The following is a 27,315-nucleotide window of genomic DNA, read 5'->3' as shown; positions in this document are numbered from 1 at the left end:
CAGCCCAGGACAGAGCCGGCCCTCTTGACCAGTTTGTCCAGCCGCTTCTTGTCCCGGGCCGAGACGCCGCCTGCCCAGGTGACCACTCCCTGGAAGATGACCGATGCAACCACCGAGTCATAAAAGTTCCTGAGGAGTGTCCCCTGAACCCCAAAAGACCTCAGTCTCCTGAGTAGGAAGAGTCTGCTCTGACTCTTCCTATAGAGGGCGTCTGTGTTGTCGCACCAGTCCAGTTTATTGTTCAGATGAACACCCAGGTACTTGTAAGTTGAGACTCTCTCAACATCTGTTCCCCGGATGTTCACTGGTGCAGGTGAAGAGTGCTGGCGCCTACCGAAATCCACCACCATTTCTTTGGATTTCCCCGCATTGATCAGGAGGCGGTTCAGCTGGCACCAGTCCACAAAACCCTGAGTAAGTTCTCTGTACTCCCGATCATCTCCGCCTGTGATGAGGCCGACAATCGCAGAGTCGTCAGAGAACTTCTGCAGGTGACAGGTAGGGGTGTTGTAGTTGAAGTCCGAGGTGTAGAGGGTGAACAGGAAGGGAGCCAAGACAGTTCCCTGTGGGGCCCCCGTGCTGCAGAGGAGCACGTCAGACACACAGTCCTGTGTCCTCACATACTGTGGCCGGTTTGTGAGGTAGTCCTGGATCCATGTGGTGAGGTGGTGCGCCACCCCCGCCCGCTCCAGCTTGTCTCCCAGTAGGGTGGGCTGGATGGTGTTGAAAGCACTGGAGAAATCAAAGAACATGATCCTCACAGTGCTCCCCGCCTTCTCCAGGTGGGAGAGTGAAGTGTGGAGGAGGTAGATGATGGCATCATCCACACTGATGCCAGGCTGGTATGCGAACTGGAGTGGGTCCATTGAGGAGCTCACCAGGGGGCGCAGGTGGACAAGGACCAGTCTCTCCAGGGTCTTCATCAGGTGAGACGTCAGCGCCACCGGTCTGAAGCTGTTGAGCTCCTTCGGGTGGGGGGTCTTTGGCACCGGGACCAGGCAGGATGTTTTCCATAGCTGGGGGACCCTGCCCAGCTTCAGGCTCAGGTTGAACATGTGCTGGACAATTCCACACAGCTGGTCTGCGCAGGATTTGAGGAGCTGGGGGCTGATGCCATCTGGACCCGCTGCCTTCCTCGCCTTCATCTTCTTCAGCTGGTTCCTCACCTGAGATGTTGTGAAGGCCAAGGCTGGACAGGAAGGAGTGGTGGCTATCTGGTGTAGCTGGGAGCTGGAGACTGTGGAGAAAAGAGGGGAGGGGGTGACACGCCCAGCAGGAGGAGTAGGTGGAGACTGCAGCAGGAGAGACGGAGTGGAGGCAGGCATCTGATCGAACCTATTGAAAAAGAGATTTAGCTCATTTGCCCACTGCAGGTCCCCCCCAGTCCGGGTCTTGGGTTGTCCGTGGCCTGAGATGGTCTTCAGGCCCCTCCAGACTCCCCTGGCGTTATTCTGCAGCAGCTGCTCCTCCATCCTCTTCCTGTAGGACCTTTTCCCCTCTCTGATCCTCCTCCTCAGCTGGCGCTGCACAGTCCTCCGCTCCTCTATGTTGCCTGACGCAAAAGCCCTCCTCTTCTCCTTCAGGAGAGCTTTTATGTCTGGTGTGATCCAGGGTTTGTTGTTGGAGAAACACCTTACTGTCCTGGTGGGTATGGTGTTCTCCATGCAGAAATTTATATAGTCTGTAACAGTGTCCGTTAGACTACTAATGTCTTCCCCGTGAGCATCGCTGAATACTTCCCACACAGTTGTGCTGAAGCAGTCCTTTAAGGCCTCCTCGGCCTCTCCAGACCATCTCTGAACCGTGCGGGTCACAGCTGGCTGCCTGCGGACCAGAGGTTTGTACACAGACTGGAGAGCCACCAGGTTGTGATCAGCTTTGCCCAGCGGGGGGAGGGGCAGTGATGTGTATGCCTCCTTGGTGTTGGCATAGAAAAGGTCCAGTGTTTTATTGTCTCTGGTGTGGCAGGTGACATACTGTGTGAATGAAGGCAGAGAGGAGGAAGGGGAGGCATGATTGAAGTCACCAGAGATGAGTACCAGGGCATTTGGGTGCTGTGTTTGTAGCCTGCTCACTGCTGCAGTCAAGACATCAAAGGCTGTGTCGCTGCTGGCAGCTGGTGGGACGTAGACAGTCACCGCGATCACGTGACTAAACTCTCGCGGGATGTAGAATGGCCTCATGCCAACAGCTAGCAGCTCAATATCCCTGCTGCAAAGCTGCTCCTTAATCGTGATGTGCCCAGGATTACACCATCTATCGTTCACAAACACAGCCAGCCCTCCTCCTTTCCTCTTTCCACTCTCCAGCGTCCTGTCCGCGCGTATGATTTGGAAGCCGTCCAATTCTACGACCGCGTTCGGTGTTAGCGTTGTTAGCCACGACTCCGTGAATAGCATCAGGCTAGCCTCCCGGAAGTCCCTCTCGTGCCGGGTAAGCGCCGCTAGCTCGTCCATCTTGTTGGGGAGCGATCTAACATTCCCCATGATAACAGACGGGAGGACGGGATGGTATCGTCTCCTCCTTTCCCTGCGTTTAACCCCCGCACGAGATCCCCGTCTTTTCCTCCTCAGCTCACGGGGGATATCGGGTCTCGCCCCGGGAGCCGGCGCATGGTTAGCACGGAGTGCTAACAGCTGATTCCGGCTGTAAACAATGGGGGCTCGGCTCCGAGCCAAGTCGCCGGACACGATCGCGCAAAAAATAGCCATCAGCAGCAGCAAGAATACCGCAGTTTGGGTGTCCATTGCTACGCAAGTTACGACTATCAATTATACGAAAAAGGTATGAGGTAGAGTAATATTAAAGAACAAAAACACACGAAAAGGCTCACCGATGAGCCGGAGCTACTGTAGCGGGCTGCCACTCGCGCGGCGCCGGAAGTCGAATGTCGCTGCCCAAGATGTCTGCCTGTCCAAGATGGCCGCCGCACTTGGAAGCCCTCACGGTGAGTATCCCCAGTCAAGCTAATGTCCGTGTCCAATATGGCCGCCGCACCGGGGAAACCTCGGGGTGAGAACATTGTTACCAGTTGAGTTAATATCCCTGTCAAAGATGGCTGCGCCACTGGGAAGACCTAACGGTGAGTATCGGCAGTCTATCTAATGTGTCTGACCAAGATGACCGCCGCACTGTGGCGACCACAGGGTGAGTATCCCCAGTTTAGCTAATGTCCCTGCCCAAGATGGCTCCCTGTCCAAGATGGCCGCTGCACTCGGAAGACCTTGGGGTGAGTATCCCCAGTCAGGCAAACATCCTTGCCCAAGATGGCCGCCGCACTTGGAAGAACTCGGGCTGAGTATCCCCAGTCTAGGTAATGTCGCTGCACAAGATGGCTGCCGCACTTAGAAGACCTCGGGGTGTGTATCCCCAGTCAAGGTAAAGTCCCTGCCCAAGATGGCCACCTGTGCAAGATCGCAACTGCACTTGGAAGACCTTGGGGTGAGTAACCACAGTCTAGCGAATGTCCCTGTACAAGATGGCCGCCGCACCGGGGAGACCTCAGAGTGATTATCCTCAGTCTAGTTAATGTCCCTACCCAAGATGGCCGCCTCTCGTAGATGGCCGCCGCACTTCGGAGACCTCGGGGTGAATATCCCCAATCTAGCTAATTTCCCTGTCCAAGATGGCCGCCGTACTGGGGGGATCTCGCGGTGAGGATCCCCAGTCTAGCAAATGTCGCTGCCCAAGATGGCCACCTGTCCGAAATGGCTGCCGCACTTGGAAGACCGCGGGGTGAGTATCCCCAGTCTAGCAAATGTCGCTGCCCAGAATGGCTGCCTGTCCAAGATGGCCGCCGCACTTGGAAGACCTCGGGGTGAGTATCCCCAGTCTAGCTCATGTCGCTGTCGAAGATGGCCGCCACACCAGGGGGAACTTGGGATGATTAACCTCAGTCTAGCTAATGTCCCTGCCCAAGATTGCTGCCTGTCCAAGATGGCCGCCGCACTTGAGAGACCTCGGGGTGAGTATCCCCAGTGAAGCTAATGTCCCTGTCCAAGATGGCCACCACGCAGGGGAGACCTCGGGGTGAGTATCTCGAGTCTATCTAATGTCCCTGTCCAAGATGCCCGCCGCACTGGGGAGAATATGGGGTGAATACCCCAGTCTAGCTAATGTCCCTGCCCAAGATGGCCGCCTGTCCAAGATGGTCGCCGCATTGGGGAGATCTCGGGTTGAGTATCCCCAGTCTAAGTAATGACCCTGCCTAAGATGGCCGCCTCACTGTGGAGACCTTGGGGTGAGTATACCCAGTCTACCTAATGTCGCTGCCCAAGATGGCTGCAGCAAAATGACGACCACAGAGTTAGTATCCCCACTCTAGCTAATGTCGCTGCCCAAGATTGTCGCCTGTCCAAAAAGGCGGCCGCACTTTGGAGACCTCGGTTTGAGTATCACCAGTCTACCTAATGTCCCTGTCCAAGATGGTTGCCACACTGTGGCGACCACGGGGTGAGAATCCCCAGTCTAGCTAATGTCGCTGCCCAAGATGAACGCCTGTCCAAAATGGCCGCCACACTTGGAAGACCTCGGGGTGAGTATCCACAGTCTAGCTAATGTCCCCGTCCAAGATGGCTGCCACACTGTGGCGACCACGGGGTGAGAATCCCCAGTCTAGCTAATGTCGCTGCCCAAGATGGCCACCTGTTCAAGATGGCCGCTGCACTGGGGAGACTTCGGGGTGAGTATCCCAAGTCGAGCTAATGTCGCTGCCCAAGATGGCTGCCGTACTTCGAAGACCTCGGGGTGAGTATCCTCAGTCTAGCTGATGTCGCTGCCCAAGATAGCCGCGTGTCCAAGATAGCCGCCACACTTGGAAGACCTCGGGGTGAGTATCCCCAGTCTAGCTAATGTCCCAGTCCAAGATGGCCGCCGCACCGGGGAGACCTCGGGGCGAGTATCCCCAGTCTAGCTAATGTCCCTGACCAAGGAGACCGCCGCACAGGGGAGAACTCGGGCTGAGTATCCCCAGTCCAGCAAATGTCCCTGACCGAGATGGCCGCCGCACTGGGGAGACCTCGGGGTGAGTATCCCCAGTCCAGCTGAGTATCCCCTGCCTAGCTAATGTCCCTGCTCAAGATGGCCGCCGTGCTGCGGAGACCTCAGTGTGAGTATACCTAGTCTAGCTAATGTTCCTGCCCAAGATTTCAGCCACACTTGGGAGACCTTGGGGCGAGTATCCCCAGTCTAGCTAATGTCCCTGACCAAGATGGCCGCCGCACCAGGGAGACCTCTGGGCGTGTATCCCCAGTCTAGCCAGTATCCCTGACCAAAATCGGCCGCCACACCGTGGAGACCTTGGGGCGAATATCTCCAGTCTAGCTAATGGTCCTAACCAAGATGGCCGCCGCACCGGGCAGACCTCAGGGCGTATATCGAAATTCTAGCTAATGTCCCTGTCCAAGAAGGTCATCGCACCCGGGAGACCTCAGGGCGAGTATCCCCAGTCTAGCTAAAGTCCCTCTCCAAGATGGCCACCGGACCGGGTAGACCTCGGGGTTCGTAGCCCCAGTCGGGCTAATGTCCCTGACCAACATGGCCGGCGCACTGGGAAAACCTCTGGGCGAGTATCCCCAGTCTATCTAATGTCCCTGTCCAAGAAGGCCGCCGCACTGGGGAGACCTCGGGGCGTTTATCCCCAGTTTAGCTAATGTCCCTGTCCAAGATGGCCACCGCACCGGGGAGACTTCAGGGCGAGTAACCCCAGTCTAGCTAATGTGCCTGACCAAGATGGCCGCCGTACCGGGGAGACTTCAGGGCGAGTAACCCCAGTCTAGTTAATGTCCCTGACCAAGATGGCCGCCGCTCCGGGGAGACCTCGGGGCATGTTTCCCCAGTCTAGCTAATGTCCCTGTCCAAGATGGCCACCGCACCGGGAAGACTTTGGGGCGAGTAACCCCAGTCTAGTTAATGTCCCTGACCAAGATGGCCGCCGCACCGGATAGACCTCGGTGCGAGTAACCCCAGTCAAGCTATTGTCCCTGACCAAGATGGCTACTGCACAGGGGAGTCCTCGGGTCGTGTGTCCCCAGTCTAGCTAAAGTTTTTGTTATCAAACTGAAAAAGGTCGACACCAACCACGCCCATGGTCTGTCGGGCATATCATATGGGTGGAGTGTTTCCTTTGTTGTCTGTCATCCACTGACCTGCAGACATCACAACGAGTGATGTGTTTTTGAATGTGGTCATTCATGCCAACCCAGAAAACACATTCTCTGGCTCTCCTCAGACATCCCCCAACACCTATATGAGATGAATGAAGGTGGCTGGTGATCTCCTTCTGGAGGGAGGTAGGGATAACAGCACGTTCACATTAAAACACAACTTGGTGACTCAGTTCAGCCTGAAACAAATAGTATGGCCTGATCTCCGTTTGGATGGCTCTTTTGTCTGATGGCCAACCATGTTGCATCATTTTAATAAGAGTTTGTAGCGTTTCATCATCTTTTGTAGCTACTCTAACCTTACTTAGGATGTAATTGGAGATGGGTAGGGACATTAGCTAGACTATTTCAGCTTCAACAGAGCTCTGGGATGAGCATTCTGGGAGATATGCTCTGCTTAACGTGTCTGCCAGCAACATGTCTTTGCCTGGAACATACACGACATGTCAAATCATATGCCTGAATTCGCATCATCATTCTTTGGAGTCTCTTTGGTGCGCTCAACAGTGGTTTTCTTCCTATTGTCTCTAGCGGCTTATGATCGGATTGTACAGTGACTTTACGCCCATACTTGAACTGATGAAACATCTCTACACTGAAAACCGTGGCTAAAAACTCTTTCTCAATCCGAGCATAGCCACGTTCCGTCTGTGTGAGCGCTCTACTTGCGAATGTAATGGGCTTGCCCTCCTGCATGAGTGCTGCCCCCAAGCCTGTATCTGACGCATCACATTGTACTACTAAGGTCCTCCTCTGGGCAATAATACTTCAGGACAGGAGCATCTGCAATCATCTTTTTAAGATTCACAAAAGCATTTTCATGTTGCTCTGTCCAGTCCCATTCCACGTCTTTGTGTGTCAACTGCCTTAACACTTCAAATTGGTCGGAAAGGTTAGGGCAAAATTTAGCCTGATAATTTACCATACCCAACAGTCTTTGCACTGCTTTTACATCTGTGGGCCTTGGCATGTGGTCAATAGCACGGACCTTGTCAACTTTCAGTCCACTTGCTGTGAGCAGGTGTCCAATGTAATTGCACTCAGTCTGTCTCAGTTTGAACTTGTCTGGGTTCAATTCAATATTCTTCTGTTTGCATCTTTCCAGAAACTCTCTCAACTTTGTATCATGGTCTCTTATTGCTGCTTCCTGACGTTCACCTTGTCCTGTGATAAGCACATCGTCAGCAATGATGTACAAACCTGGCGTCCCAGTCAGTGCTTGAGTCAATTTTCTCTGAAAAACCTCAGGTGCTGGACTAATCCCCATGGGCATCCGGAGCCATCTGTAGTGCCCAAATGGAGTGGAGAATGTAGTACTCCTCTTCAAATTTGACATGGCTGAAACCACTTTTAACATCGCACACTGTAAACAGTTTAGCCTTCGACATGACTGGGAGTATATCATCAATGGTTGCTGAAGGATATTACGCTCTCCATTAGGGGGCAGTGTTGGATTGATTGTCTTGTCTGCGGTGCTAGATGAAAGCAGCTGCCGTTATTTGGCTCAGTGTCACGATCCCAACGAATGAAAGCAGACGTGCGTTGTACGATGTTGGAGGGCCGTTCCTTTGATTATTGTAAATGTTTGCCTGATGTTTATTTGACACTCCTATATTATTGCTGTGTCATCTTTATGTCCACAATATCTGTGTATTATTTTAATTACTTTTTGTGATGAGTATGTTACCCTGCTATTAGTTAGATGATAGCTAGACCACTACTGCTGAATGCAGGAGGGTGTTGCAGTTGCCATGTTGGTAGATTTATATTGTTTTTCACATCCTTACTATTGATTTATTTTGATGCAGGGCTTCCTCATCTTTGTCATTAAAAACTCGTATTGACATTTGAGGTGTGTCATCCTTCATGAGGAAGCCATGGTCGTCATTGAATGCCCTCTGCCTGGCTGTGCCTTCAAAACAGATGACGTATCAAATGCCCTCGCCGCTGCTCTGCTGTTAATTCACGGACTTGTCCATCAGAGTACACCACCGGTCGCGGCCGCGCCAGCCCAGGCCCCGACCCCTCAGGGTCCAAAACTGGACCGGCCGAAGATCGATGTTGGCGTGTCCATTGAGGAATGGAACGTGTTACCCCGTCGGCGGAAAGTCTTCTGCGCTGGCTCGGGCATTGGGGCTGCACAGGCCCCCTTCCAACTCTTCCAATGTGCTGGGCCTGACCTTGGTGACAGCCTGCTGAAAGCTATTTCTGACATCACCTCAGAGACCTGATATCATTGCTGCCATGCGCTCACTAGCTGTCATCCCGGTTGCCACGGGTGTACTGCGCACCGAGCTTCTTCAGTTACGCCAGGAAAGTGATGAGACCTTCCGCGCCTTCGCGGCCAGGGTGTGCGGCAAAGCAGAGACATATGCCTACATTACTGTATGCAGGTGTGGCGACGCGGTGGACTGCACTGACCACATTACCCGTGATGTCCTTATTGGGATATATGACTCTGACATACGGCGCCAAGTACTAGGGGTACCTGACATCCTGAAGAAGCCAGTGAATGACGTGGTTGGACTTGTTGAGAACAAAGAGATGGCTCGTAATGCTCTCCCATCCTCAGCCCTATCGGCCATGTTGTCATTCCAGCACTTGAGGAGACCCACAGGCAAGCCCCGCCCGGACTCCGAGCCCAGTGGACAAGTCGAAAGTTGCCTTGTGCCCGGAGTGTAAGGGCTCCTTTCACGTCTTCACAGAGGGGCCTCATGGGTGGAATGCCAAGCCTCACTAGCTGTGTATTGGATGTTATAGTGCCCGCCGACACAAGAGCACGACAGCTGCCTGCCGGAAGTCAACAGGCTGCCATGGAGTTCGAGCTGATCTCCCAGAATGCATCTATTCGTTCCGGTGACTGTCCCAGCCGACGTCGCACGGGCCGAGGGAACATGCCCATCAAGCTCGAACACCACATCTTTTAGAAGGGTGAATGGAGGCGAGCCAGGATGAGGGACCATCCTCGAGCACTTATCTCCATCTCCGTTGACAGGCCGGTCGGGCTGAGCAATGGCTCTACTGGCATGAGCCCATTCAATGAAGCAAGGGTATCTGCCATTGCAGACACAGGCGCGCAATCTGACCTTTGGTCCATGGAGGAGTTGCTTGCCTGCGGATTCTCACGAGATGATCACCTCAGCATGTCGACCGCTAACCGCTCCCCCATATCTGTCGAAGGGGCCTTTCTTGCCAGGCTCTCGGCTACCTCCAGCGGCGGGGCGGTGTCGTCATGCCGTTCCATGGTGTACGTCAGCAGCTCGGTCCAGGCCATGGATCTCTCTTATGAGTCCCTGCTCAACCTTGGGCTCCTACCCAAAAACTTCCCTTTGGGTGACGTCAGCGAGGGACCCAGAGATGTGTGTGTGCCAGACGTTTCTTACACGCCTGGCAGTCCGCTGCCCGTCTCTGCTATAAGGTCTGTCAATGGCGGCTGCATGGATCAGACTGACTGTCATGGCTCCTGGTGCTCATGTCCCCAGCGGACGGTCCCGCCAACACGCCCTGCAGCCCTGCCCTTCCCTTGTACGCCGGAAAACAACAGCCGGATGAAGGACGGGCTACTCCAGAGGTATGCCTCGTCCACGTTCCACAACAGCCCTCATCGAGCGTTGCCGTGCATGGATGGGCCACCTATAGAGATACATGTCGATCCCACAACCACGCCGAAAGCATGCCACACAGTGGCCGTGGTGCCTCTACACTGGCAGCAGAGAGTTCACAATGACCTTCACCGGTTCCGGCGCCCTTCACTGGTTCTGGCGTCCTTCACCGGTTCCGGCGCCGCGCGAGTGGCAGCCCGCTACAGCAGCTCCGGCTCACTGGTGAGCCTTTTAGTGTGTTTTTGTTCCTTACTATTACTCTACCTCATACTTTTTTTCATATAGTTGATAGTCATAAACTTGCGTAGCAATGGACACCCAAACTGCGGTATTCTTGCTGCTGCTTGTGGCTACTTTTTGTGCGATCGTGTCCGGCGACTTGGCTCGGAGCCGCGCCCCCATTGTTTGCAGCCGGAATCAGCTGTTAGCACTCCGTGCTAACCCTGCGCCGGCTCCGAGACCCGTTATCCCCCGTGAGCTGAAGAGGAAGAGATGGGGATCTCGTGCGGGGATTAAACGCCGGGAAAGGAGGAGACGATACCATCCCGTCCTCCCGTCTGTTATCATGGGGAATGTTAGATCCCTCCCGAACAAGGTGGACGAGCTAGTGGCGCTTACCCGGCATGAGAGGGACTTCCGGGAGGCTAGCCTGATGCTATTCACGGAGTCGTGGCTAACAGCGCTAACACCGAACGCGGACGTAGAATTGGACGGCTTCCAAATCGTACGCGCGGACAGGACGCTGGAGAGTGGAAAGAGGAAAGGAGGAGGGCTGGCTTTGTTTGTGAACGATAGATGGTGTAATCCTGGGCACATTACGATTAAGGAGCAGCTTTGCAGCAGTAATATTGAGCTGCTAGCTGTTGGCATGAGGCCATTCTACATCACGCGAGAGTTTAATCATGTGATCGCGGTGACCGTCTACGTCCCACCAGCTGCCAGCGGCGACACAGCCTGTGATGTCTTGACTGCAGCAGTGAGCAGGCTACAAACACAGCACCCAAATGCCCTGATACTCATCTCTGGTGACTTCAATCATGCCTCCTCTTCCTCCTCTCTGCCTTCATTCACACAGTATGTCACCTGCCACACCAGAGACAATAAAACACTGGACCTTTTCTATGCCAACACCAAGGAGGCATACACATCACTGCCCCTCCCCCCGCTGGGCAAAGCTGATCACAACCTGGTGGCTCTCCAGCCTGTGTACAAACCTCTAGTCCGCAGGCAGCCAGCTGTGACCCGCACGGTTCAGAGATGGTCTGGAGAGGCCGAGGAGGCCTTAAAGGACTGCTTCAGCACAACTGTGTGGGAAGTATTCAGCGATGCTCACGGGGAAGACATTAGTAGTCTGACGGACACTGTTACAGACTATATAAATTTCTGCATGGAGAACACCATACCCACCAAGACAGTAAGGTGTTTCTCCAACAACAAACCCTGGATCACACCAGACATAAAAGCTCTCCTGAAGGAGAAGAGGAGGGCTTTTTCATCAGGCAACATAGAGGAGTGAAAGACTGTGCAGCACCAGCTGAGGAGGAGGATCAGAGAGGGGAAAAGGTCCAACAGGAAGAGGATGGAGGAGCAGCTGCTGCAGAATAATGCCAGGGGAGTCTGGAGGGGCCTCAAGACCATCTCAGGCCACGGACAACCCAAGACCAGGACTGGGGGCGACCTGCAGTGGGCAAATGAGCTGAACCTCTTTTTCAATAGGTTCAATCAGATGCCTGCCCCCACTCAGTCTCTCCTGCTGCAGCCTCCACCTACTCCTCCTGCTGGGTGTGTCATTCCCTCCCCCCTTTTCTCCACAGTCTCCAGCTCCCAGCTACACCAGATAGCCACCACTCCCTCCTGCCCTGCCTTGGCCTTCACAACATCTCAGGTGAAGAACCAGCTGAAGAAGATGAAGGCGAGGAGGGCAGCGGGTCCAGATGGCATCAGCCCCCAGCTCCTCAAATCCTGCGCAGACCAGCTGTGTGGAATTGCCCAGCACATGTTCAACCTGAGCCTGAAGCTGGGCAGGGTCCCCCAGCTATGGAAAACATCCTGCCTGGTCCCGGTACCAAAGACCCCCCACCCGAAGGAGCTCAAAGCTTCAGACCAGTGGCGCTGACGTCTCACCTGATGAAGACCCTGGAGAAACTGGTCCTTGTCCACCTGCACCCCCTGGTGAGCTCCTCAATGGACTCACTCCAGTTCGCATATCAGCCTGGCATCAGTGTGGATGATGCCATCATCTACCTCCTCCACACTTCACTCTCCCACCTGGAGAAGACAAGGAGCACTGTGAGGATCATGTTCTTTGATTTCTCCAGTGCTTTCAACACCATCCAGCCCACACTATTGGGAGAAGAAGCTGGAGCGGGCGGGGGTGGCCCACCACCTCACCACATGGATCCAGTACTACCTCACAGTATGTGAGGACACAGGACTGTGTGTCTGACGTGCTCCTCTGTAGCACGGGGGCCCCACAGGGAACTGTCTTGGCTCCCTTCCTGTTCACCCGGACTTCAACTACAACACCCCTACCTGTCACCTGCAGAAGTTCTATGACGACTCTGCGATTGTCGGCCTCATCACAGGCGGAGATGATCGGGAGTACAGAGAACATACTCAGGGTTTTGTGGACTGGTGCCAGCAGAACCGCCTCCTGATCAATGCGGGGAAATCCAAAGAAATGGTGGTGGATTTCGGTAGGCGCCAGCACTCTTCACCTGCACCAGTGAATATCCGGGGAACAGATGTTGAGAGAGTCTCAATTTACAAGTACCTGGGTGTTCATCTGAACAATAAACTGGACTGGAGCGACAATACAGACGCCCTCTATAGGAAAAGTCAGAGCAGACTCTTCCTACTCAGGAGACTGAGGTCTTTTGGGGTTCAGGGGACAGTCCTCAGGAACTTTTATGACTCTGTGGTTGCATCGGTCATCTTCCAGGGTGTGGTCACCTGGGCAGGCGGTGTCTCGGCCCGGGACAAGAAGCGGCTGGACAAACTGGTCAGGAGGGCCGGCTCTGTCCTGGGCTGCTCCCTGGACTCTGTGGACTCGGTGGGGGACAGGAGGATGTTGGCCAAGCTGTCATCTATATTGGACAACCCGGACCACCCCCTCCAGGGCACCCTAACAGCACTCCACAGCTCCTTCAGTGACAGACTGTTACACCCTCGCTGTGCAAAGGAGAGATTCCGCCGTTCCTTCTTGCCTGCTGCTGTCAGACTCTTTAACAAGAACATTGTGTAGTCTTTACAAACTGGCGGACATTAGTGCAATTGTGCAGTCCTGCACCTGAGCTCATATCATGCAATACCCAACGATCCCCACTACTTTAATACCGTGCAATACTCAACATTCCCCACTACTTAGTCTAGTTTTATTTTTGTCCAATGCTGTTCCTTACATTTCACTACAGCACTGCAGCACTGTCACTTACTAGTATTTTTCCTCTGTACTAAGTACAGGCTAAAATGAGTGCTCCTCATACTTTTTATGTAGATGTATGTTGGTGTGTATATACATGTGTATATACACATGTTACTGCGTATATTTACATAGGTTTGATCCTGAATGTTTACCGTCAATGTTATACATTAATGGCTACATTATGCCGCCGTCCCTGTGTGACCTATATCTTTGCTGCTGTAACACTGAAAATTTCCCCACTGTGGGATCAATAAAGGCCTTCTTATCTTCTCCGCGACGAGGCCCTTGGAGTCATTGAACGTGTACTGTACGGTGAACCTGTGACTTGGTGCCATCGTATGGTGGTCACTCTGAAGCATGACAGCCCCCCCCGCAGGACTGTGGACCTCTCGCCACTCAACAAGTTCTGCAAGCGCGAGACATTCTCCTCTGAGTCCCCTTTCCACCTTGCGCGTTGTATCCCGATGGGCACCGGGAAGGCTGCCACAGATGCCTGGAATGGCTACCACAGTGTGCCTCTGCATGAGTCTGATCATCATTTGACCACCTTTATCACGCCTTTCGGCCGATGGCGCTATACGGGGGCGCCTCTGGGTTTTCTCTCATCGGGGGATGGATACAACCACCGTTTTGATGCTGTCCTCTGTGACTATGAGCGCAAGGAACGATGCGTGGATGACACTATCCACTAAGACACCGACCTTGAACAGCACTGGTGGAGAACCATTGGCTTTTTGACACGCGTCGGCCGTTCAGGCTTTGTATTGAACCTGGACAAGTTCCAGTACGCAGAGAGGGATGTTGATTCTGCTGGCTTCAGGGTGTCAGACGAGACCATCGAGCCACTCCCTAAATACCTGGATGCTATCCGGGACTTCCCTCCACCAGAATCTACAACAGATATCAGGAGCTGGTTCGGCCTTGTCAACCAGGTGGCCAACTATGCCCAGTTGCGAGACACGATGGCACCTTTCAAGCCATTCCTCAGCCCGCACTGTAAGTTCTCATGGTCACCAGAAGTGGAGGAGACCTTCCGAACGTCCAAACATGCTATTATTAAGGCCATCCGTGAGGGCGTAGAGATGTATGACATGCAGAAGCGCACCTGCCTCCGCCCCGACTGGTCCAGGCGTGGTGTCGGCTCCAACAGCATTGCAGCTGTGCCTCGGGCATACCCGATTGTTGTCCAGGAGGTTGGAGGATAACCCTTGCGGGCTCACACTTGGTGTCCCCGGAACGCTATGCAGCCGTTGAAGGAGAGGCCCTGGCTGTGGCCTGGCGTCTGGAGCAGACACATTATTTCACACAGGGATGTGACAACCTCATAGTGGTGACCGACCACAAGTCCCTGGTGAAGATTTTCGGCGACCGCACTCTTAATGAGATTACGAACTCACGTCTGTTTAGGCTCAAGCAGCGTGCCCTCCCTTGGCGCTTTGACATTGTCCACCTGCCGGGAAAGAGCAACCATGCCGCTGACGCGACCTCCAGGCATCCTTCTCCCTCGAGTTCTGCGGACGGCCTCTCTCTGGGGTCGCTGGGCATGCCTGACAATGTGGGGTCGGCGCATATGGCTTCTATCCGCAGTGATGCAGAAGAGCTTGGTGCCATTTCCTGGTCCATAATTGCGCAGGAGACGGCAGCTGACGCTTGCCTCGGCCACCGGGGAAAGAGTTGACGCGAACGACCCTGCCCTGTTGAGTTTGTCACCGGTCTGTGAGTCCATATATGCACAGGATGGCGTCTTGCTGTCGCTCGGTCATGATCAGTATTGGGTGAAAGTGGATGGATCAGGACCATTGACTCTTCGCAACCGTCGGTTTCTCCGTGGCCACACGCCAGCTGCCCCCTATGCGCTCCAGCATCCCGCGGCACCATCGCCATTGCCCGTGGCCCCAACAGGCCCAGTGACACCCCAGGAGCTCATCCTACAATCAGGGGATGATCCGTGTGATGCTGGCTCGGACCCCTCCCTTCCGCTGCTGTCTGATGAGGCAGCCTCTAGCCTTGGGTCCCAGAGTGGCCCCTTTCCCACGGTGTCTTTTCAGGCTCACCACCCCAGGGGTGGCACATTGCCCGCCTCCGCCTCCAGTCCTGTCGGCACGGCCGTGCCGCACTAGGAAGCCACCCAAGCGCTACGAGCCGGAGACGGGACGCTGGACTGAGTCCTTTAAGCTATGCCCTGTTTAGCTTACAGGATGTCCCCGGGCCAGACCACCTGGTCCTTGAAGTGATTAACAATAGATGGAGAAGATCAGAACCAATGTTTTTGATGAGACTTATCTGACAGCACAACACTATGTGAGGGTTGCATCTTAGACAGCGCCCTTTTCTCACTTCGCCCCAATGGGTGTGAGTAAGAGCGGGCTAAGAAAAGAAGCCCAGATCTGACCTTGTCTGATTCCTGTATTTCAGAGATTGAAAGAAATGGACGAGCAAATTCAATCAACTCGTGTGAGTCTTGATTTACATTGGATGCTTTCTTGAAAGATTAAACGAACACGCATTGTAAAATGGTTGATGTTTGTGAACTAATAATTGAGCTTACATCCCAAGTGAGTGACCTGCTGAAATTTTCCAACAAGGCCTCCCTTTGCCATCTACTACAGCAATCAGAATGACAAAAAGTGTTTTACTTGATTTTTGGTTAATTTTTTTGCCAATACAGTTTGATATTGGTCCTTGAATTGGCTCCAACTTCTCCAAAATGACCTATATGATGAAAATGTGAGGTGTAGTAGTTTGAGGCTTGGCTTTGCCATCCTCAGAATGAGAAAAAGTGTTCACCTGTTTTTTTTATGAATATTTGTGTCAATTTAGCACTACACTCATCCTTGAATTGGCTCCAACTTCTCCAAAATGACCTATATGGCAAAAATTTGAAGTGTAGTAGTTAGATGCCTCCCTTTGCCACCTACTACAGCAATCAGAATGAGAAACAGTGTTTCACCTGATTTTTCATGAATATTTTTGCCAATACAGTTTGATATTGGTCCTTGAATTGGCTCCAATTTCTCCAAAATAACCCATATGGCGAAAATTTGAGGTGTAGTAGTTAGATGCCTCCTTTGGCCACCTACTACAGCAATCAGAATGAGAAACGGTGGTTCATCTGATTTTTTATGAATATTTGTGTCAATTTAGCACTATACTCATCCTTGAATTGGCTCCAACTTCTACAAAATGACCTATATAACGAAAACTTGAGGTGTAGTAGTTAGATGTCTCCCTTTGCCATCTAGTACAGCAATCAGAATGACAAAATGTTAATTGATTTTTGGTGAATATTTTTGTCTATTTATGGCACCCTCTGACAGGAAATTTGTGGACGGTCCCTAACTCGTGAATATCGAACGTCAAGCCAACTTTTTCTCGCTTGCACACACTGACAATGAGTGCCACTGCCACTTAGTAGTGGATGTACTATTACACTATATTCTAGTAAGGCAAAAAAATAGTAGGTTCCCTAAACTGGTAAAATAAATAAAGACAACAAAAAAAAAATGCATGACACAATATTTTATCACGAGCAACTATATTTATTCAGTAAAATATGCATCATTGCTGCTTTTGCTAAAGGACAATTCCTGGGCTATCACCTGAAATACACCATTGTATGTAAAAGACTGCGGTCAAGCTACCACGCTTTCGTTTTTCCGTGGTCAAGCTGTCCGCTCCTACTTTTTTGAGTATGCGTGTATTGTAAACGTTACGGTAAATGCTTTTCTGCATGTCACAACTGTGCACAAAATACAGTACACAATTCATCACTTCCCTCACATTCAAACTCCCATAAAAAACATTCCTCCAATAAGTAGAAAATCATTCCAGTGGATTGTTGTTCCTGAAGAGGAATACTGTCATCATGTCAAGTTTAGACTGATTTTACTGTACAGATTTTTCAAAAATTAGACGCAAAGTCTGCACAAAATACAGTACATACAGTAGAGAAATCATCATTTCCCTCACCTTTGAACTGCCATTAAAAAAATATTCGTCCAATAAGTAGAAATTTGTTCCAGTGGATTCTTGTTCCTGGTGGCCCGTACTATCAGCATGCAAAGGTTGGACTTATTTTACTGTACAAATCTTTCAAAAATTAGAGGCAAAGTCTGCACAAAATACAGTGCATACAGTACAGAAATGACAATTTCCCTCATGTTTGAACAGCCATTAAAACCATTCTCTCAATTAATAGAAAATTATTCCAGTGGATTCTTCTTTCTGAAGAGGAATACTATCAACATGTCAAGTTTGGACTGATTTTACTGGACAATTTTAAAAAACAAATTGAGGCAAAATCTGTGCAAAATACAGTACCGTACATACAGTACAGAAATCATCACTTCCCTCACGTTTGAACTGCGATAAAAAACATTCCTCCAATAAGTAGAAAATCATTCCAGTGTATTCTTCTTCCTGAGGTCCCATACTATCAGCATGCGAAGTTTGGACGGATTTTACTGTACAGTTTTTTTCAAAAATTGCGTCGTCATGTGATATGCGACGATGCGTAGTTGGCTGTCCAAAGGGCCAAACAGAATGAGGGAAAGGCTATATTCTGAGGGGTTGGGGGTTTAAGTGTAGACATTCGGACACAGCTCTAATTTAGTAAAGTGCGTTGTGAAAAATATGCGGTGTCTGCTAAGGTAACGGCCGCTGCTAAGGTAACGGTCGCTACTAAGCTAGCAAGCCTCTTCAGCGCCCCCAGGCCAGATTCATTGCTCTTTCCGCTTTAATATAAACAATTACTTAACAACATGCCGCTTGCTTATCGTTCAAATTTTGACACTAAAAAACTGGCTTACCTCCCATTCTTGCTGGAGTTTTCCTAACTCGTTTTCATGTCCAAGTTCTTCCAAAGTTCGTCTCGCCTCCAGCCAGCAGCAACTCAAAGTGGTGCTTGCTTGCTCTCAACCGCGAGGTTACAACACAAAAATGAAAGGGATGCACATATAAATATGTACGTCTACACTCAATCTGTGAATTTATGCGCTGATGAAACAGAATCAGCATAAAAGGTAAAGTTCTGTAGCCATAATTTAAAACTACTTTGCCCTAAAAAAAAAAAAAATTGTTTAACTGAGTCTAGAGAGTCTGTGACAATTACGCATCCACAGTTTTATACTGGGGGTGCGTAATTGTCACAGACTCTATAGACTTTTCTGGATGTCTTGAAGGTAACAATTTGATTTATAATTTGCTTTAGAAAAATGGACAGAAAAGAATTACTACAACAAGTTGCGAGGTGTCGGATACTGAGTAGCAAACAAATCCTGGATACAGAATCTGCACAGCTCACATAAAACAAAACAAAACATTTTTCATTACAAAAAAAAAAGTTTCAAAATGAATCAGTGATACCAAATGTATTTGATCACCACGATCAATAATTACGTACTTGAATAGGTTCATTCAAACAAGGATAAGCGTCCAGCATAAGTATGGCTCTATTAACTTCTGTTATGGACATGTCTCGTCTTGCTTCGTACTGAAGATCTAAAATCTGGTACACACTGTCTTGATTCGGCTTTGGCTTCTTATATGTTTCTTACAAGGTTCTAATGTATAGTTTGAATAAACTTGTCAGCTAAACGGGACAGGAGGATTGTGCCAAGAGAGAAATATTCAGGCCTGCCCATTAGTCAGGTTCTGGCTCCGCCCCTGTTCCCAAGCCTGGAAAAAGGGGGCAGAGAAAAGAATAGAAGCGGCAGTAACAAACAATTCAACTAAATGCAGAAGTGTACAAATAAGTCTTTAGTTGTGTTTTAAACATTTCTACTGAGGTAGCGCCTCTAGAACCTGCTGACTTCTTTTTGGCTCTCAGGATCACTAAAAGGCCGGCATTTTGTGACAGAAAGTTCCGGATTCGAACATATGGTATCATTAAGTTGACGAGATGGGAAGGTGCTAAGCCGTGCAATATTTTGTAGGTAAGTAGCAAAACCTTGAAATCACATCTCAAAAGTGGACTGGGAGCCAATGCAAATTGGCTAGTATCGGAGTAATATTCTCGAACTTTCTCCTCCTTGTCAGGAGTCTAGCTGCAGCATTTTGGACTAGCTGCAGACTTTTAATACTAGACATGGGAAGACCAGAGAGCAAAATGCTACAATAATCAAGGTGAGACATAACAAACGAATGGATTAAAATTTCTGCATCACTATGTGAATTTTAGCAATATTACGGAGATGGAAAAATGCAGTTCTAGTAATAGTCTTAATGTACATTTTAACAACCAGAGTTGAGTACACCCAAGATTTCTTTTGAATCACTTTGGGTAATATTACATTTATCGAGCCTCAGAGTAGTGTTCTTAAATAGGTGCCAATGACGAGCAGGGCCAATAATCAACATCTCGGTTTTATGAGCTAAAAAGCAAAAAATTGAGACATCCAGTGTTCAATGTCGACAAGGCACGCCTCTGAATTACAGCAATTAGCCGGGTTTGTTATCTCGAGTGGCATATATATTTGGGTATCATCAGCATAACAGTGAAAACTAATGTCATATTTATGTATAATATCACCAAGCGGAAGCATGTAGATGCTAAACAATAGGGGTCCTAGTACGGATCCCTGCGGGACTCCACATGTAACTATACAAAACTCAGAAGTCGCATTGCCATGAATTACATGTTGCGTCCTCTATGAGAGGTAAGAATTAAACCAAGAAAGTGCTGAGCCTGAGATACCAACACATACTTCAAGGCGTTCTAATAGTGTGTTATGATCGACGGAGTCAAAAGCAGCACGAAGATCGAGTAAGAGTAGTCGGGTGCTGATGAGAACCAGAGGGCGGGAGCACATTACGCCGGTTTTGAAATTGCTGCATTGGCTCCCCGTGTGTTTCAGGATCGATTTTAAGATACTTTTATTAGTTTATAAATGTGTTAATGGTCTTGGGCCATCTTATTCATCTGATTTGGTTTTATCATACCAACCCTCGCGGATCCTGAAGTCCTCTGGCGCCTTTTAATTATTCCAAGGGTGAGGACCAAAATGCATGGCGAGGCTGCATTCAGCCATTTTGGTCCTCACCTTTGGAATAGCCCAGAGGACGTCAGGTCTGCAGACTGTTGATATTTTTAAGAGGAAGCTCAGGAAACACCTTTTTAGTTTGGCTTTTAACAACTTTTAAATAATGTATCTTTTCTTTTGATTGAAGATTATTTTTATCTTATCTTACTGATTTTAGTTCTTAGTTCTTATACTACTGTTCTGTCTTATAGTTTTGTTACTCTCTGCTGTTGTCAGCTTTTAGCTCCAGTGTTTCCTCATGGGGGAGCCACCGCGTTGAGGGAGGGGTGGCTGCCCTTCCCACCAGGGTTGTCATCGCAGGGACTCCTTGGGTCCGGGTGGCAGGCGGCCTCTACACTTTGTGTGGGGTCCGCCTGTCTAATCTGGGCTGGGGGTCTCTGTGGTGGTGGCGCCCCTGTGGCCGTGGGCTCTCATTCCCCTCACCGCAGATGAGCTCCCCTTCGGTACCCTTTCCTCATATGGTTTCTCTGTGCCTTGTCTTTTTAACACATTTTATTAGGTTGTGCACTTTGTGTGGGTGTGTTTGAGTGAGTGCTGATGTACTAGTGGATATCTGTCTTGGGTTTGTTGGGAGGGAGGGCGTGAACGGATCTTTTTATGTTTTGCTTTGGATGTTTTACAGCACTTTGAGTTGCATTTTTATGTATGAAAAGTGCTGTATAAATCAAATGTGATTGATTGATTGATATTGATGAGGTGTCGGAGTCCATAGCTAGGAGAAGATCATGAGTCACTTTAGCAAGAGCCGTCTCAGTAGAGTGATGGGCTTTAAATCCTGATTGAAGGATTTAAAATCGATTATTAGCGGCCATATAGTCACTAAGGTGTCGCGCTATGACTTTTTCGAGAATTTTCGCAATAAGATTTGAAACCAGCCGATAATTACTGAGGTTCTCCAGATAGAGGTTTGGCCGCCTAAGCAGAGGTCGAATAACAGCGGTCTTAAAAGCTGCTGGTACAGTGCCCGAGCTGAGTGATAAATTAATGATATTTAAGACTGAGGGTCCTAGAGTTGTAAATAATTCTTTTATGAGTTTACCAGGAAGCAGGTCAAGCAAACAAATTGTCTGTTTTGCCAACTAATTTTGTTCGGCTTTCAAGCGATACTATTTTAAAAAGAGATAGGGTTGTCAGACAATTACCAGCCATAATCCCCCTGCTTACATCAGTATTCGCGGAATTCAGCAGGGTTTTAGGAACGGTGTCCTTAATCTCATCCAGAATGCGCTCAATCTTCTGCATAAAGAATTGCGTGAAGTTATGAGCTGAATGGGAGGAGCTATTAGAGGTCAGCAGCTGTTGCGTTAGCATTGCCACTGTATCAAATAAATATTTCGGATTGTTTTTATTTAGAACAATTAATCTGGACAAATAATTAGTTTTGGCTAAAGCGAGTGCTTCTTTGTATATTAGTAAGCTATCACACCATGCCTGATGGAAGACCTCAAGTCTAGTCGCACGCCATTTGCGCTCTAGCTTCCTACATGATTAAGTGAGTGGGTTTCTTCAGTAAACTACGGAGTAGGCCGCTTAGGATGGGTTTTATGTTTTAATGGTGCTCTAGTCAAGCGCATTTAACAGGGCAGCATTAAAATCATTTGTGAGATTGTCAATCAAACCAATATAGCTCGTAAAGGAAGCAATTGCCAGAGGCAATAGCTCAGAAAGTGCAGCGGTGGTTGAAGAACTAATATTTCGGCTGCTATAGCTTTGATTGTGGTCAGGACGATGGAAATGAGCCCAGACTTCAAATTTTATAAAGTAATGGTCCGACATAACAGTAGTTATATGGTAATACCATTACATGTGAGAATGCTAAACCTCGGGTTAGTACCAAATCTAAAGTATATATTACCATTTTTATGTTTCGCTTCATCAATTATTTGTGTGAAACCAAAAGTAGCAATTATTGTCTGAAACGCCACTGTAAATGGATCCAACGGGAGATTCATATGAATATTTAAGTCACCCATAATCACTATATTATCTGCATGAGTTACCAAATCAGCCAAAAATTCAGAGAACTCATAAAAATCCAGCATACGAGCCGGTGGGACGATAAATAACTGCAAGAAAAAACGGCAATGAGGCTGTAGATGATGAGAACTTCAAATGTTTTAAAGGCGTCACTGGAATGCGGGCTAAGTTTGAGATCAGATTCACTGCCACCTTTCTTATGAGGGCGTGCAATATGTGAACTAATTAAGTTTGAAGGCAAGGCCTCATGTATGTATGTATGGATGTAGCCATTTCCAGTGTCTTCACCAAGAACAATAGTTGTGACTCCTCATCGTCTTCACCTTTAACAGAGCAATTTACCGGTCGATCTACGTTCCTACTCTCACCTATGGTCATGAGCTGTGGGTCATGACCGAAAGAACAAGATCTCGGATACAAGCGGCCGAAATGGGTTTCCTTCACAGGGTATCCGGGCTCTCCCTTAGAGATAGGGTGAGGAGTTCGGTCATCCGGGAGGGACTCAGAGTCGAGCCACTGCTCCTCCGCGTTGAGAGGAGCCAGTTGAGGTGGCTCGGACATCTGATTAGGATGCCTCCTGGACGCCTCCCTGGTGAGATGTTCCGGGCATGTCCCACCGGCAGGAGACCCCGAGGGCGACCCAGAACACGCTGGAGAGACTATGTCTCCCGGCTTGCCTGGGAACGCCTTGGGATCCCTCCGGAAGAACTGGAAGATGTTGCTGGGGAGAGGGAAGTCTGAGTTTCCCTGCTGAGGCTGCTGCGTCCGCAACCCGACTTCGGATAAGCGGGAGATAATGGATGGATGGCAAGGCCTCATTTAGCGATATAAAATTATCAGGTTTTAACCAGGTCTTGCAAAGCCCAATCATGTTAAGATTATGGTCTCTTATGAGGTCATTAACTAGCAGGGCTTTCGAAGAGAGTGATCTAATATTAAACAGACAGAGTTTCAATAAAATACCGTATTTTCCGGACTATAAGCCACGACTTTTTTCCTGGGTTTTGAGCCATGCGGCTTATAGTCCGATGCGGCTATTCTGTGGATTTTTCTTGGGGCACTCTAACCGGAATTACAGTACAATTCAATACAATACATTTGCTGGATGTGACTGCAGGTGGAGGACTTCAACAGGAAAGGGCGCTATGCACTAGGTTATTGCATTAGGTGCTGTAATTCTTTGATTTTATGTTTTCCGGGAGGTCCTGAAGTGCACATGAATGCGATTGGCGCATGTTAATTCTGTTGTTTCGATGTGAAATGCTATTGTTGATTTAGTAGTTGGCAGCACGTCGTGTGTTAGATTGGCTGACTTTACTAACATAAAACAAGACAGGTGCATATGTAGAATGTAGAAGAACAATAGATGGACATGATCTAACAAGTGGAGCAGCAGCAGTGAAATGACGATAAGTACCATTTATTTTCTCTTGGTTCTGTTCCGTTTTAATCTGGGGCGGGGCCATGGGTGGGCCTAGGTGTGCACAGGCCCACCCAGATTGACAGACTGCCCACTCAGTGGGATTCATGATTTTTATTATTATTTTTAATTATCATTAAATTATTATTAAATTACCTTTTAATTTGATGTTTGTTTTATTGAATATTTAGAATGGCATAATTGTGGTTGTCTTAGGAAGATCTGAACTTTATATTCAGTTTGTCATTTTATTTGAATATATGAGACAAATATTTAGGTCCACCCAGATTTTTCCAGGTCCCTCCATGAGCCACGTTCTGGCTCCGCCTCTGGTTTTAATCAGCAACGTTGCTGCAGTGTTAAAAGGCATGTTAGGAAAGAATCTGCTCAGATACATACATGTACATTTACAGTTCATAATCATTCTGTAAATGCAGTAAAAAAAGTTTTCAACATCGATAGGTGCGGTTTATATTAAGGTGCGGCATATATACGTTTTTTTCCCAAAATTGTTTTAAAAAATAGGGTGGGTGTGGTTTATATAACAGTGTGGCTTATAGCCCGGAAAATGCAGTAGGTTTATCCGATAATCATTATATTAATAAGATTGTGTTGCCTGGGTCCTGTATTGTACCTCGAACAACTATAAGCATGGCAGGAGTGTACGACTGAAGGAATGCGGTAGTTATTTATCGGCTCTTGAGTACTATTATTATCATATGGCACCACCTCAGTAGAATCTATATCACTATGTGATGCAGCAGTATGTGGCGCGTACTGATCTAATCTACATAAAAACCATGTGTGTTGTCAGAGTCTAGCATAGCGCTAGTTAACTCTAGCCTTACAGACTCCATACCCGTTCTTACAGGCTCGCTAATTGCCTTAACCCGGCCTGCTCTGATATGAACTGTCATGGAAGGCTCAAACAGTAATCTATTTCTAGAACAGGGGTGTAAAACTCCAGTCCTCGAGGGGGCCGCCCTCCTGTATGTCTTAGAAGTTTCCTCGTCCAACACACCTGATTCAAACAATCAGGATCAAGATCAGGCTCCTGCAGAACTTGCTGATGAGCTGATTATTTGAAACAGGTGTGTTGCAGCAGGAAGGGATGAAAAACAGGCAGGACAGCGGCCCTCGAGGACCGGAGTTCGACAACCCTGTACTAGAAAGAGTGATGGCGTCTTCCCTGTTAGGGTGAAGGCTGTCCACCTTAAGCAGTTCGGGTCAGCCCATAAAGAAGGCCAATTATCTACAAACTGCAGTCTCTGCTCACTACAAAAGCTAGCCAGCCACCGGTTAAGCGAGAATAATCTGCTAAACCTCTCATCATTGCCTCTCGCAGGCAAGGCGCCAGAGACAATTACTTGATGCCGACTCATCTTTCTGGCGAGGTCACAAGTCCTTGCTATGTTCTTCTTTGTGATCTCTGATTGCCTCATCCTAGTATCATTGGAGCCGACATGTATCACTATGTCCGAGTAGCTAGTTGTTTGCCCTGTGCTGGTGTCTAGTCCTTTTGCAAGTCAGCTCCCTAAGATTAGCTTCAAGTCGGGTGCTCTGGCCCCAGGAATACACATTACTGTGGCTGTATTTTTAAGATGAAAGGGCTGGACGGGATAGACATGTTTTCACTAACAAGTTTGTTTTATCTATTTTTTGATTAGGAAAAGGAAAGAGTTGTCATTCTCTATTTTATCCATTCATTTTGGAGAAATTAGGAAATAAGTGACTCCATGAATAATGCCTCTTGTTAATAAGAATGGCCGCACCGCACCCCCTTCCGCTCTATCCTCGCTTGGTCGGAGTCACTGGAGGGACCGATTACAAACTCTCCATTGGAAATCATTGTACTTTCATTGCTTATAACGTCCAAAAACAATTTGCACCAAAATTTATGTGGACATCCCTAATAATGACTACTTCAACTAGGGCTGCTCGATTAAGCGATTTTGAACCGAAACCGAATTTTCTGGATTAATCGATGTTAAAAACGTTCAAATTGGCATGTTCGATTTTTTTTATTTTTGGTGTGTTTAAGCCACCGTAGTTTCCTCTGCATTTCCGCTTCCTCCCACAGGCGTGCATACCGGAAAAACTACAACACCAGAAAGGTGAAAGGCTAGTCACTAGCTGATTGCAAAATGACTTGCTGACAGACTGTTTGGTTTACACAATTGACTGTCTACCTTTTCTCATGTTGATGATTTCGTTTCAGATGGGATATGCACTTTCTTCTTTCATTATTGGTTTAATTAAGAACAGATCTGAAATCTATTGTGTCAGTAAAATCCTGTTAATCCCAATGGATTGTTCCGTGTGTATTAAATTAAATTGACTGACATTTTGAGTTCAAACAAAAATTGAGTTTAAATAAAAGACATTCAAAATACCGTATTGGCCCGAATATAAGACGGTGTTTTTTGCATTGAAATAAGACTGAAAAAGTGGGGGTCATTTTATATTCGGGGTCTAGACATTATACCCATTCACGACGCTTGATGGCGCCAGATTTTATTGAAGCTTGACTCCCCAGGCCCACCCCTGTCACGTGAGGATGACGTGCGCACAGCAAGGCAGATAGTTTGTGAAGAGTAATGTTCTGTCATGACAGATCTCAGCTACTCTCAAGTTAAACCAGTTTGTATTATTTTATTGCAATGTTTTTCCTTATTCAGATTTGTTTCAAGACTACAGTTACAGTTAGACTTCACTTTTATGGTTAATGCAGTTATTGCTATTTTGTTGTTTGATTGGTTTATTTACATTTCAAAAACCAGAAGCCATTAATTTACGAATGTGATTGCACTTTAGTGTACATATTCAAATGTTCAGATATTAAGATTTGAATGAGGCAAAATAACATGCTTTTTCTCTCAAATATATTGTTATAATCATTTGTTTCAGATGTACTGTAATTATTTTCTGTATAAAAATTAATTTGATGTTCAAAAAAACGTTTTTCAAACTTGAGTCTTGAAAAAGAGGGGGTCGTCTTATATTCGGGCCAATATTCAATATTCAATTCATTTTTCATTAATTATGTATTTTACAAAGAAATCGTAATGGTAAAATCAGGTTTGAGAGAAAATAATTGAGATTTTCTTGTTAGGCAAAATCGAACAGCCCTAACTTCAACATATCAAAAGGATTAACCTCTCCGTGGGTGATTTATATGAGAATGAGGAAATGTGTAAGTGAGCACAGCTACATAGATTTATGCTGGGACGAGCGCACACTGTTTCTTTGCTGATCACAGTTGGGACGGGCAAGGCATTTAATACCAGTCAGGATATTTACAGAGACTGAAGTGGGAATGAGGAGACGTGCACATTCATTTGGATGAGGAATAAAGATCCATGCTTACCTGATTGCTTGCCCGCTGCCAATCGCCGTCTGCCTCCTGAGAGTTGACACAAGTTTAGCGTCGCTAAATGTCCGAAATATAAGCAGTCGGGGTTGGTGTGCGAATTCATGCTCTTGTCCGCCTCAGCCTGTGTAAGTGGAGAAGCGATCACCACGGTATTTTGATTTTGTGGAGGTGATCATGATGACATCACGTTTTATGTCAATAAATCCAAACTATTGTGTAGAACACTTTTCATACCTGTCAACGTTTCCCCCGTATTTTATACGTTTTTTGATCATTTCAAATTGTGTACGCTGTATAACATTTTTTGTACGGAGA

General features: G+C 48.3%; 1 long non-coding RNA gene and 1 pseudogene across 1 annotated transcript in view; one reads left to right on the top strand and one right to left on the bottom strand.

Annotated features, from left to right (window-relative positions):
• Nucleotides 1-6,228: 6,228 nt before the first annotated feature.
• The window catches only part of LOC147144197 (uncharacterized), a 28,881-nt gene continuing 7,794 nt past the window's right edge, over nt 6,229-27,315 (top strand). Inside the window, exon 1 of the long non-coding RNA XR_015087825.1 lies at nt 6,229-6,290. This is a non-coding gene — a long non-coding RNA (uncharacterized LOC147144197). The remainder of the gene's footprint in view (nt 6,291-27,315) is intronic.
• On the bottom strand, nt 18,819-24,280 carry LOC147144198 (uncharacterized; annotated as a pseudogene).

This window comes from Filicampus tigris, chromosome 8, assembly GCF_054856515.1.
Source record: "Filicampus tigris isolate MCC_2025a chromosome 8, RoL_Ftig_1.0, whole genome shotgun sequence".
Lineage (NCBI taxonomy): Eukaryota > Metazoa > Chordata > Actinopteri > Syngnathiformes > Syngnathidae > Filicampus > Filicampus tigris.
The sequence above is the reverse complement of the archived record's forward strand: the minus strand, read 5'-3'. Positions and strand labels throughout refer to the sequence as shown.